This window comes from Tachyglossus aculeatus, unplaced genomic scaffold (genome assembly GCF_015852505.1).
Source record: "Tachyglossus aculeatus isolate mTacAcu1 unplaced genomic scaffold, mTacAcu1.pri scaffold_174_arrow_ctg1, whole genome shotgun sequence".
In the NCBI taxonomy this organism is placed as follows: domain Eukaryota; kingdom Metazoa; phylum Chordata; class Mammalia; order Monotremata; family Tachyglossidae; genus Tachyglossus; species Tachyglossus aculeatus.
This window is the reverse complement of record NW_024044895.1, coordinates 178,669-191,496: the sequence shown is the minus strand read 5'-3', so window position 1 is coordinate 191,496 and position 12,828 is coordinate 178,669. Positions and strand designations below refer to the sequence as shown.

Sequence of the window (12,828 nt, the reverse complement as noted above, 5' to 3'; positions counted from 1 at the left end):
GTCATTCCATTACACTGGGTGAACAGCCTAACACGTGTAAAGCATTGCATCTGATTGTCCTGTTCTAATCCCAGTCTTTATGACTACATAAATGTTTCCGTGCAGCTTTTGATGAGAGATGTAATCACCATCTCAAAGTGGATACAGGCAACGGGACATCAGGATTTCTTGGTGCTCTTCCATTGTTCTGACCAGAAAAGGGGAAGGAAGATCCTCATTATGACTCCCCACAGATGGATCCCCTTTCAGCATGAGAAGCATTATCTTTAAACCAAAGAAAAACTCCACGGGAAAGAGACCCTTTGGAAGGGTATAAGGTTGGTCCAGGCCCTAGGAGTGGGACTAGGAGAGTGTCTGGCTCCACCTAGGGCAAGGGCCAGGTACAGCCTCCAGGCCAGCCCCAAGTGTTGAACTCTGTCCTCATCGACCCATCCTTTCCCTGGTCACCTTGATTTCTGTATTAGCCTCCCTGTTGACCTCCCTACCTTCAGTCCCTCCCCACCAGAGTCCATAATAGTTCGCTCTGCTTCCCGGATTACTTTTCTACAACAACGTTCAGTCCATGTTTTCCCACTCCTCAAGAACCTTCAGTGAATGCCCTCCCATCTTCGCCTCAAACAGAAACGCCTCCCCATTGGCTTTAAAGCACTCAGTTACTTGACCCCTCCTACCTCACCTTGCTACTCTCCTACTACAATTCAGCCTGCACACTTTGCTCCTCAACCTACTCACTGTACCTCGATTTCCTCTATCTTTGCTGCAAACCTCTCACCCACATCCTGTCTCTGGCCTGGAATGCCCTCCCTCTTTATATCTGACAGACAACTACTCTCTCCACCTTCAAAGCCTTATTGAAGATACATCTCCTACAAGAGGCCTTCCCTGAACTTCTTTTTCTCCTCTCCTACTCTCGTCTGCATCACAACATCGGCAAAGTGGCCACATTCATTTTCTTTCCACACTTGGTCCAAATCTGGGAACATTTATGCTGAAAGCCTGCTGTCCCTTTATCACAGGAGATGGGTGCAAGATTAATAGGTGTCCACTCTCCACAGCAGTACCTACGTCTGCTCAGAATTTCCCTCATAAGCAGGTCATAGCCTCCGCGACTCCCCCCTCACCAGCCAGAGGCATCCTCTGAATGATTATTTGTAATTCATTAATGCAAAGCAGCTCAATTCTCATCGTTGGGCTAAAGCAGAAGCCAGGTTCAGGTTTAAAGAATATTTTCAGAGCCAAATTAATGGCTCATTGTTGCTTTATGAGGAACTAACTAGCCTTCAGCTGGTCTAGAGTACACAATTGACTAGTTGTGGCAGCAAATCAGAAGCACAGAGCCCAGGAGTATATTGTACTCTGGAAGGAACCATACTCCGCAAGCCCGAGGGAAAAGAACATTCTGTTCTATTGTGTAGAGTGGCAGAGGGGGACTGTGCTAGCATGCAATACAGGGAGGAAAACAGGACAAGGAGGACTTGCCCGAGGCTTGGCCAAAATTTGAAGAAAATAAATGATTACAGGATAACTTTTCAAAGAGTTTATTGAAGCAGTAACAGTTCGGTCAGACACTGGTTGGAAAGAGGCTGTTTCATGATTCTGAAAAACACTTTACAAAAGTACTGCAGCACAAGATTCTGCTGTAAACTAGGCTTTTCTGTAAACGTTTCTGGAGGTATGTGTTCATTAGACTTCAGACCTATTCTTTCTACCTATCCAGGATGGTCTTGCATTCTTGAAAAACTGCAGAAGGCACTTGAAAGGTGTTTTAGGATTTGGTCAAATTCTTTTGCTTGCTGGTAAGGTGTTGCTGCACTGGGCATCGAGGCAAGTTTTCACTCTAAAGCATCGTGGTGTTGGGATGTTTCGTTGATGACCTGTGAACAGCAAGTTGAGGAGAAGGACCAGGTAATGACTGAACAACTGTCTGATGGCAGAGGTATGAGATTTAGAAACCTAATCAGATACCTCATGCATGTTACCTTGGTGCTACCTGCAGAACCTCATTTTCCCTTAGAGAAGCTTGGTTTCTCCATTCTGACAGCTTTATTTCCCAGACGAAAGGGTGCAGGGTTGAGGGACAGTCAGAGTCTCACATGCAGGCATGAGCTGCTGTCCCCAAGAAATTGAAAATTCCAGTGGTTCCAAGAAGCCCTTCAGTCAGTAGGGTTTAACAAACGCTTATTCACATTTCAGAAGCATATTCAGTGCAGGAGAGGCCAAAAGGCATCTGGAATCCAGCCCGAAGCTAGAGGCTACCAAGGGAATGGTCTTCAGGGTCAGGCCAGGGTCAACTGCCTGGACTTACAGAGAGTCAAAATGTTTGTATGTGTATGGGTACTGGAGACAGGGATAAGAGACGCGCCAGGGTAAGGAAGATGTCCCTCTGAGCATGCCTGCCCTTCCCAGCTAGCCCTGCGAACTGAACTAGTGGGAGTCCGTTCCCGTAATCTCTGGCTGGATGTGGGGCATATTGACGGTGGCACACGGGCCTTTCACTTCTTTCTGCAGACCCCTCCTCTTCCCCCCAACTCAAGCCCCTCGATTTAAGAAATTCACGTACTTGTCCATCCCTAGTTTCAACAGTCTTGATAAGCAGTGTTCTCTTGGAATGGGTGTCCACCAGAGGGTGGGAGTCAATGTTGGTTTCTGAAAGATGAGAATAGCAATTTGTCAAAATGAGAGTTTAATGGTCCCTGCATATCACCCAAGAGTTCACTACACAGGATTAAGAGTCTTGTGTTTACTCCTGTTGAGAATCTTTCTCTTTCACCAGGCACAATCTCAGTGCCTTGGGAGGTTTTAAGAGTTGCCAATATAGGCTTCATGATCAGCAATCCATGTACACAGACCGTGTGAACTATTGATTACAAAAGTGAATAGCTATTGATGAAATAGGGATTTTTTGGCAGTAATAAAACAGTAAAAAAAAAACAGTATAATCAACTTTGTTGCCCACAAAAATGAACAGTTACAAGCCTAGGGGTAGTCAGTGATCAGGTCAATGAGAACATTGGTATTTAGCAGAGTAAACTCTTCAGAAATTGTGGGGTAGATTTAGTCAGGTTACATCTTGATTCAGACTAGTTCCTTTTGTCCTAATAAATCATGTGACTGGCTAATTAGGTGAAAAAAGTCTAAATTTTAGAGGGGGCACATTCTATTATTATCATGGTATTTGTTAAGTGCTTACTATGTGTCAGGCACTGTATTAAGAACTGGGAAGATAGAAGCAAGTCGAGTTGTCCCATATAGGGTCCACAGTCGCTATCCCCACGTTACAGATGAGGCAATAAAGGCACAGGGAAGAGAAGTGATTTGCCTAAGGCTACTGAGCCGATAAGTGGCAGAGCTGGGATTAGAACCCATGGCCATCTTACTCTCAGGCCCATGGGCTATGCACTTAACCATTTGGGCCACAGTCACCCTATGCATGGCGTTACAGACACCCCTGCTTTAGTAGGAACTGTGTGAGTGATGAGATTTCTCTAGTTTGACCTAGTAGAAGCATAATCACCTTGCCTGCCGGATTTGAGGGAGGGTTGGTTGCTGCAGTTTGGGTGAAAGAGACGAACTCACCCTCTCTCTGCCACCCCCTACCCCCACTGCTGGGGCTTCCCCTAAATCCACTGCAGCTTCAACTAGAGACAACCATTCATTATTCTCAGGGAGTTCCAGCTTCCCCAAACACAGGTCTCGGCGCTTAGGAGTGTCTAGGGCTTTTTCTGATCAGAAGGAAACTTCTGTGCTTCCCATAAAGAAGCTACCAAGCCCTGGAAATGAAATGGCAGTGCTCGCCTCTAAGGTTCAAGGAAGAAACGCTTGAAACTGGCAGGGAAATCCTGTAAAAAGACAGATCACATCAAGTTGTTACCAGGCAACCCTAAGGATAGATGGCCACCTCCCAGGTTCCCACTCCTCTCCCTTACTTACCTACTCTCCTCCCCCTCCAGTAATTTGCGGTAGGTGGCTATCTCAATATCCAGTACCATCTTGACATTCAACAGGTCCTGGTATTCACGCAGGTGGCGAGCCATCTCTTCCTTCATGTTCTGGATTTCATCCTGAAGGCGGCCAATAGTGTCTTGGTAGTTAGCAGCTTCAACCGAAAAGTTCTCCTCCATCTCACGCATCTGGCGCTCCAGAGATTCGTTCTGCAAGAGAAGAGAAGGAGCTCGGCTATGACCTCATCAAAGACCTGGTGCACCGAGCGATGCTGCCCAACCCAGTTTGGCCCCGTTCTGTGGTCCATGGAGAGGCAGAGGTTTCTCAGCACGAACATGGTGCCAGATAATAACACTAATGGCATTTCTGAAGCACCTACTATGTGCAAAGCACTGATCTAAGCGCTGGGGAGGTTACAAGGTGATCAGGTTGTCCCACGGGGAGCTCACAGTCTTAATCCCCATTTTACAGATGAGCTGAGGCACAAGAATTTAAGTGACTTGGCCAAATTTACACAGCTGACAGTTGGCGAAGGCAGGATTTGAACCCATGACCTTTGACTCCAAAGCCCACGCTCTTTCCACTGAGACACACTGCTTCATTAAAGTGTATGTCCAAACGCTTGCAGAAGCATTCTTAAGCCACCTGCCTATTGACTATTCCAAGTAATCGTGGACAGAAGAATGAACCATTGTGTTCCAAGTTGACAGTCGGTCAAGCAGAAATAATCAAAGACACGGGGTCCAGAGGTGTGGTTCCGGAATTACCTGGTCTTTCATGCTATTTTAACACTTGGTTAAAAACCTAAATTTCTTTTGTTTCAAACTTGGCTTTAATCACTAGTTTTGATTGCAAATTCCTTCTACATTTGTTAGAAATGCATTTGGGATTATGGGAATATATGTACATGGGTCAAATGGTTTAAATAGTCCTGTTTAAAATGTCTGTTGGGTGTCCACATATAAGGGGGGGGATGCCAATTTAGGAGGCTAGGATATTAGAGCAAAGCCCATTGTTGGTGTTAAGTTAGCCATCACCAAGCAAATGGGAGAATTTCCTGCAACGCCAACTTCAGCCAACACAGTGGACCTGTGGTATTTCATCTCCGACACCCACACCCTCCAGCGTGTACTCACGGTCCCTTTCAGTGCATCCACTTCACAAGTGAGAGACTGGACCTACCAGCGATACTCATTTGATTCCTGCTTGGCCTGGCGCAGGGCATCATTGTTCCTATTAGCAGCTTCAGAGAGGTCAGCAAACTGGTGAGAAAACATTGACGGTGGACATCTCAACCCCAGGGTGGATCGCAGCCCCTTGGTCCCAGGAGGACAGAGGACCAGTCAGCTATCAACTGGAAAGCTGGATCACCAATGAATTCCCTATTCCACTCTCCTCCAGTCACCAGCGTCACCTCTCGTAGCATACAGCGTGGTCCTGAGAAACCCATCTAGGGAAATAGGTGAGTCCCGTGCAAGCCACGGATACTTCCAGAGGGAGACCCTACCCCCTGACTGCCGGTTTGATGAGGTGAATGTATGCATGCGTGCACCATACCCCCAATCCCTGCACCCCCTATCCAGGTGGGCGACCTGAGCCAACTGCTTGGTTTAATCCCCAGAGAGCTGGTTTAGGGACTAGGTTTAGGGTACCGCCCTCAGGGAACACCTTCCCCTAGAGTCACACCTCGGATTTGTACCATTCTTCAGCTTCATGGACATTCTTTGCAGCCACATCTTGGTACCGCTGGCGAACATCATGCAGGGCAGCAGTGTGATCAGGCTTAGCCACATCCACATCGATTTGGATATGCTGTTCCTGAATCTGGGCCTGCAGCTCCTGGATTTCCTGGTGAAGAATAAGTAGAGAATATCCAGTTCCTGCTGGCTTCCATCAGCATCATCATCAATCGTGTTTATTGAGCGTTTACTGTGTGCACAGCACTGTACTAAGCGCTTGGGAAGTAGAAGTTGGCAACATATAGAGACAGTCCCTACCCAACAGTGGGCTCACAGTCTAAAAGGGGGAGACAGAGAACAAAACCAAACATACTAACAAAATTAAATAAATAGAATAGATATGTACAAGTAAAATAAATAAATAAATAGAGTAACAAATATGTACAAACATATATACATATATACAGGTGCTGTGGGGAAGGGAAGGAGTTAAGATGGAGGGGATGGAGAGGGGGACGATTAGATTAGATCGGCTTAATTTACATTCCCCGATTAAGAGGAAGCCCATTACCTTGTCGTGAAGTTTCTTCAACAAGACTATCTCTTCTTGGAAGGATTTGACTTTCCGCTTGAGATCAAGGCGTGCCAATGAAGCATTGTCAACGTCCTAATTGAAATGAGAGCCAAATTACTTATTCTAACCAAATCAACCATTCATCAACTCACATTTGCTTTTTAGAAAACATTTGTTGAAAATGAGCAGAGTCTACCACGCAAAGCATCCGGAGAGAGTTGAGCTGAGCTTTCAAGTCTGAGGTTTGGAATTTGGCCAGATCAATCTGGTTCTCAATTTGGAAATGCCTAGGTGAGAGGCGTTCATTCTTTGGCAATTAGTCATAAGGGTAGGCCAGGTATCATAAGAGTCCAAACGGGGATTTCTTTATTGAGACAGATCCTGGGTGGATCTTGTAGGCCCTGGTCACCAACAAGCAGGCGGGTTACAAAAGCAGCTCTGGCTCTGATTCTGGCTTCAGAAAGTGAAAAACAGATGTGTCAGTCTATCAGTTCAACTTGCTTTTCCCCTTCTTCCAGAGGACATCACAGCTTGGAGACAAGGGAGACAGTGTGGCCTATTGGAACAAGCACAGGGCTATATGTTGCCAACTTGTACTTCCCAAGCGCTTAGTACAGTACTCTGCACACAGTAAGCGCTCAATAAATACGACTGATTGATTGATTGATTGGGAGACAGGAAACTTGGGTTCAGATCCTGGTTCTGCCCCTTGTCTGCTGGGTGACCTTGACCAAGTCACTTAGCTTCTCTGGGCCTGTTTCCTGTAAAAGGGGAATTCAATTCCTGTCCTGCCTCCTCCATTGACTATGAGTTCTGTGGGAAAAAGGTACTCTTTCCATTCTGATTATTTTATCTCTGCCCCAGCGGCTAGCACATAGTGAGAGCAACCACAGTAACTGCATAGAGTATAGTACTCTGAATTCAAAGTATACTACTGGATGAATGCATTGATTACAATATAGTGCCTTCTTCCCATAGATGTAATTTCTCTGACTGCTGCCCAAGCCTTCTCTCTGACTTCCCTGCCTTCAACCTTCAACCTTCTACCCAGATCATTTTCTTAAAAAGATTATTCTGGGCACATCTCCCCACTCCTTAAAAACCCCCCATCATCTCAGTACAATACTCTGCACAGAGTAAGCTCTCAATAAATACTATTGAATGAATGACTGAATGAATGCCCCCTGCTTTCTACCCCTCTGCTTTCCGCTCCTTTGCTTCTGAACCCTCTGCTGCTCTGCTCTGCCCTGTGCCCTGCTACCCCTCAGCCGTCTTCCCCCTCCCCTTCAGCTCTCCTTCCTCTTCCCCTTTGCTTTCTGCTGTCTAGCCTCCCAAGCCGGAAGTGGAGGAACTGGCCGCTCCCGCGCAGGAAGGAGCACCGACGGCGCATGCCCAGGGACAAACTTCTTCACGCGCTTCCGGACGCCGAGGGCCGGGCCTTCCTAGGGCGGAAGTTCCCGCGCGGGAGGGAGCACCGACGGCGCACGTCCAGGGACAAATTTCCTCATGCGCTGCCGGAAGCCGAGGGGGCGGGGCTGCCCAAGCCGGAAGTGGTGTCTGGCGGACCCGCCGCCCTTAAAGGGGACGTAACATCCTCTCATTCATTCACTCATTCGGTCGGGTTTATTGAGCGCCGACTGGGTGCTGAGCGCTGGACTAAGCGCTTGGAAAGTACCATTATTAATCTATTTATTTTACTTGTACATATTTACTATTCTATTTCTTTTATTTTGTTAATATGTTTTGTTTTGTTGTCCGTCTCCCCCTTCTAGACTGTGAGCCCGCCGTTGGGTAGGGACCATCTCTAGATGTTGCCAACTTGGACTTCCCAAGCGCTTAATACAGTGCTCTGCATACAGTAAGCACTCAACAAATACGATCGAATGAATGAATGAATGAATGAAATGACCTAATGGGACTAGGGAAGGGTGCTACCCTTGCTACTGCATTACAGCGCATTCCTGAAGTAGAGGAGATGCAGTTATTCATTCATTCTTTGGGAATAATAATAATAATGATGGCATTTATTAAGCACTACTATGTGCAAAGCATTGTTCTAAGTACTGGGGAGGTTACAAGGTGATCAGGTTGTCCCGGGGGTGGGGGGGCTCACAGTCTTAATCCCCATTTTACAGGTGAAGTAACTGAGGCCCAGAGAAGTGAAGTGATTTGCACAATGTCACACAGCTGACAAGCGGCGCAGCCGGGATTTGAACCCATGACCTCTGACTCCCAAGCCCGGGCTCTTTCCACTGAGCCACGCTGCTTCTCTGCTACCTTGGCTGAAGGCCAGTCATATACACTGTTGTCTTTAGCCACCAGAGACACAAATTGGGGAGATCTGAAAAGCAACCAATCCATCATAGTCAGTGAACACTTACTGTGTGCAGAACACCATAAGGGAGTTCCAGATCCGAGGCGGGACCCGGGCGAGGAGCCGGTGATAAGATAGACGACATCACGGACCGGTGAGGAGGTTGATTTTGGAGGAGCGGAGTGAGTTGTACTAGGGAATCAGTGAGGTTAGATAGGAGGGGGCAAGGTGACTGTGGGCATAAAGCTACTGGTAAGGCGTTTCGGTTTGATGTGGAGGTGGATGGGCGACCGCTGGAAGTTCTGGAGAAACCTGGACCGAAGGTTTTTGTAGAAAAATGATCTGGGCTGAGGGAGTGAAAAATGAGTGAAGTAGGGACTGGAGTGGGAGAGACAGGAGGCAGGGAGATCAGCAAGGTGGCCGATAGAGCAGTCAGGATGGACTAGGATCAGTGGTTGGAGTAGACTTCTAGACGGTGAGCACGTCCTTGGGTAGGGACCGTCTCTATATGTTGCCGACTTGTACTTCCCGAGCGCTTGGAACAGTACTCTGCACGCAGTAAACGCTCAGTAAATACGATTAAATGAATGAATTAACGTGGTAGCAGTTCAGAAGTCTGTCCAGAGGTACTCCCCCAGATGTTGAAATCCAGTGCAGGTATCTGGAGTCTCCTAACATTTGCCACCTTAGGCCTAATTCGCTAATCGATAAATCTGCCAGGGCTAGGAAGAATGTACAAGGCTTCTGTCCCCTCCAGCCTCGGAAGAGGCGTGGGCGAGTCACAGACCCGGTAACAACCGGAACTGACTTAAATAAAGTGGGTCCCCGAGTCTCCTCTCCGTGATGAGAAGGGGACTGCTTGGTATTTCGACCCGCAACTCGATTTCTTGTTGTGGCTGGGATTTGAGAAGGTGGTCCTTTGAGAAAAGCAGCATGGCTCAGTGGAAAGAGCCCGGGCTTTGGAGTCAGAGGTCTTGGGTTCAAATCCCAGCTCCACCAGTTGTCATCTGTGTGACTTTCCTTCCTCTCCCCTTCCTTCCTGCCTTACTTCCTTCCCCTCCCCACAGCACCTGTATATATGTATATATGTGTGTACGTATTACTCTATTTATTTTATTTGTACATATTTATTCTATTTATTTTATTTTGTTAATATGTTTTGTTTTGCTCTCTGTCTCCCCCTTCTAGACTGTGAGCCCACTGTTGGGTAGGGACCGTCTCTATATGTTGCCAACTTGGACTTCCAAAGCGCTTAGTACAGTGCTCTGAACACAGTAAGCGCTCAATAAATAATATTGATTGAATGAATGAATGAGGTCACTTCACTTCTCTGGGCCTCAGTTCCCTCTCTGTAAAACGGGGATGAAGACTGTGAGCCCCCCATAGAACAACCTGATCACCTTGTAACTTCCCCAGCGCTTAGAACAGTGCTTTGCACATAGTAAGTGCTTAATAAATGCCATCATTATTACTATTATTATTATCTGGAAAGCCCTAAGGTGACGGCTATTTTCCAGCAGAGAAATAAAACTTGCCTTTGAAGAGGCTACACTGTAGTTTATTACCATTCTGATTGAGTCCCAGTTTTGAAAAATGGAAGTTTAGCGAGAGCAGCGTTCAAAAGCCGACAGTAAGGTCATCACAGTACAGATCATTCACAGTCTATCGTTTCCCATCTATCAATCGGTGAAGTTCAATGAGTTGGATCAGATTCAGGGAGATTCCCGAAGGGATCGATTCCACTGGCCAGGTGTCTGTTTCCTCCGGGGAGCCGCAGTCTGCTCTCAGCCTCCCTGGGCGATCCCGAGACGGGAGCCCAGAGGGAGGGCACCGACGGATCGATCAATCAATCAATCGTATTTATTGAGCGCTTACCGTGGCCTCCTCAATTCCGGAGCGAGGCGAGGTAGGCGTACCAAAATAAGGCCACCAGGTTGGCAAACAGCACTCGGAACTGTGTCAAAAGAAGAAGAGGTACGTCAGAGGTAACTCGGGTGGAACCGGGTTAGCTAGAGGCCCGTTAGAAGGCAAGCGACCCACCCAGGAAGGGGAACTTGACATAGAGAAGCAGCGTGGCCCAGTGGAAAGAGCCCGGGCTTTGGAGTCAGAGGTCATGGATTCAAATCCCGGCTCCACCAGGTGTCAGCTGTATGACTTTGGGCAAGTCACATCACTTCTCTGGGCCTCAGTGACCTCATCTGGAAAATGGGGATAAAGACTCTGAGCCCCCCGAGGGACAACCTGATCACCCTGTAACCTCCCCAGCGCATAGAACAGTGTTTTGCACATAGAAATGCCGTTATCATTATTATTATTATTATTATTATTATTATTATTATTATTATTCAGAAATCTCATCGGGGCAAATTCTCAACTGCCCATTCTCTCTGTTGGACTTCCCCGAGGGAACGGGCAGTGGCAAAGCCCCCAGTTCCAAACCCTTTCCCGAGACCATTGGCTTTCTGGAAAGGAATTGTGCACACTGATTCCCAGCCTAGGAACTTAGCAATTTCTGTAGGCCCCTGGGTAAACTGGGCGTGACCGGTGGGTAGCGGATGGAGCCAACCCCAAGCAGCTCGTTATGGGCAGGGAATGTGTATATTTTATATTGTTGTATTGTACTCTCCCAAGTGCTTAGTACAGTGCTCCACACACGGTAAATGCTCAACAAATATGACTGAATGAATGAAAGAATCAACTGGGTTCAAACCACTCCAAGTTCCTCAGCCTCACCCTCTCACTTCATGGTTTAAAAACAGGGGAAAGCAATGGGCCAATAACTGGGGCCAGGGAAGGGGGAAACGATCCCCATGTCATTTCATTCGTTCATTCAATCGTATTTATTGTGCGCTTACTGTGTGCAGAGCACTGTACTAAGCGCTTGGGAAGTACAAGTCGGCAACATCTACAGACGGTCCCTACCCAACAGCGGGCTCACAGGCTAGAAGGGAGATACAGACAACAACAACAAAACAAGTGGACTGATGTCAATAATAATAATAATGATGGCATTTGTTAAGCGCTTACTATTCATTCATTCATTCAATCGTACCTACTGAGCACTTACTGTGTGCAGGGCACTGGACTAAGCGCTTGGAAAGTATAAGTTGGGAACATATAGAGACGGTCCCTACCCAACAACGGGCTCACAGGCTAGAAGGGGGAGGCATACAACAAAACAAAACATATTAACAAAGTAAAATAAATAGAGTAAATATGTACAAATGCTCCCCCAACCCCGCCCCATGACCCCGGGGAGGCCAAGACTAATAATGATAATGATGGCATTTGTTAAGCACTTACAATGTGCCAAGCACTGTTCATTCATTCAATCGCATTTATTGAGTGCTTACTGTGTGCAGAGCACGGTATTAAGCGCTTGGGAAGTCCAAGTTGGCAACATACAGAGACCATCCCTACCCAACAGCGGGCTCACAGTCTAGAAGAAGGGCTCACTGTTCTAACAGCTGGGGTAGATACAAAATAGGTTATCCCACATGGGGCTCCCAGTCTTCAGCCTCATTTTCCAGATGAGGTAACTGAGGCCCAGAGAAGTGAAGTGGCTTGCCCAAAGGCACACAAGCAGACAAGTGGCGGAGCCGGGATCAGAACCCACGTCCTCTGACTCCCAAGCCCGGGCCCTTGGATCCCATAGCCTAGTGTGTGAGCAGTTGTCCCCCAGACTACTGGGACTACAACCCCCTCCTTCCTCTCCCCCTCCTCCCCCTCCCCATCCCCCTCAACTTACCTCCTTCCCCTCCCCACAGCACCTGTATATATGTATATATGTTTGTATGGATTTATTACTCTTTATATTATTTGTACATATTTATTCAATTTATTTTATTTTGTTAATATGTTTTGTTTTGTTCTCTGTCTCCCCCTTCTAGACTGTGAGCCCGCTGTTGGGTAGGGACCGTCTCTCCATGTTGCTAACTTGTGCTTCCCAAGCGCTTAGTACAGTGCTCTGCACACAGTAAGCACTCAATAAATACGATTGAATGAATGAAAAGTATCTTCCCCACTTCTAGACTGTGAGCTTGGTGTTGGGTACGGATTTTTTCTGTAGATGAATTGTACTTTCCGAGTGCTTAGTACAGTGCTCTGCACACAGTAAGCGCTCAATAAATACTATTGAATGAATGAAGGCCCCCTACTTTCTACCCCTCTGCTTTCTGCTCCTTCGCTTCTCAGACCCTCTGCCCCTCAGCTCTCTTCCCCCTACCCTTCGTCTCTCCTTTCTCTTCCCCTCTGCTTTCTGCTGTCTGTCTCCACCCTTCTTGACTGTGAGCCTATTGTTGGGTACGGGTTGTTGATGA

General features: G+C 47.2%; 1 pseudogene; it reads right to left on the bottom strand.

The window, feature by feature from the left end:
• Positions 1-2,276: 2,276 nt before the first annotated feature.
• On the bottom strand, positions 2,277-6,772 carry LOC119923320 (annotated as a pseudogene).
• Between the last annotated feature and the right edge of the window lie 6,056 nt (positions 6,773-12,828).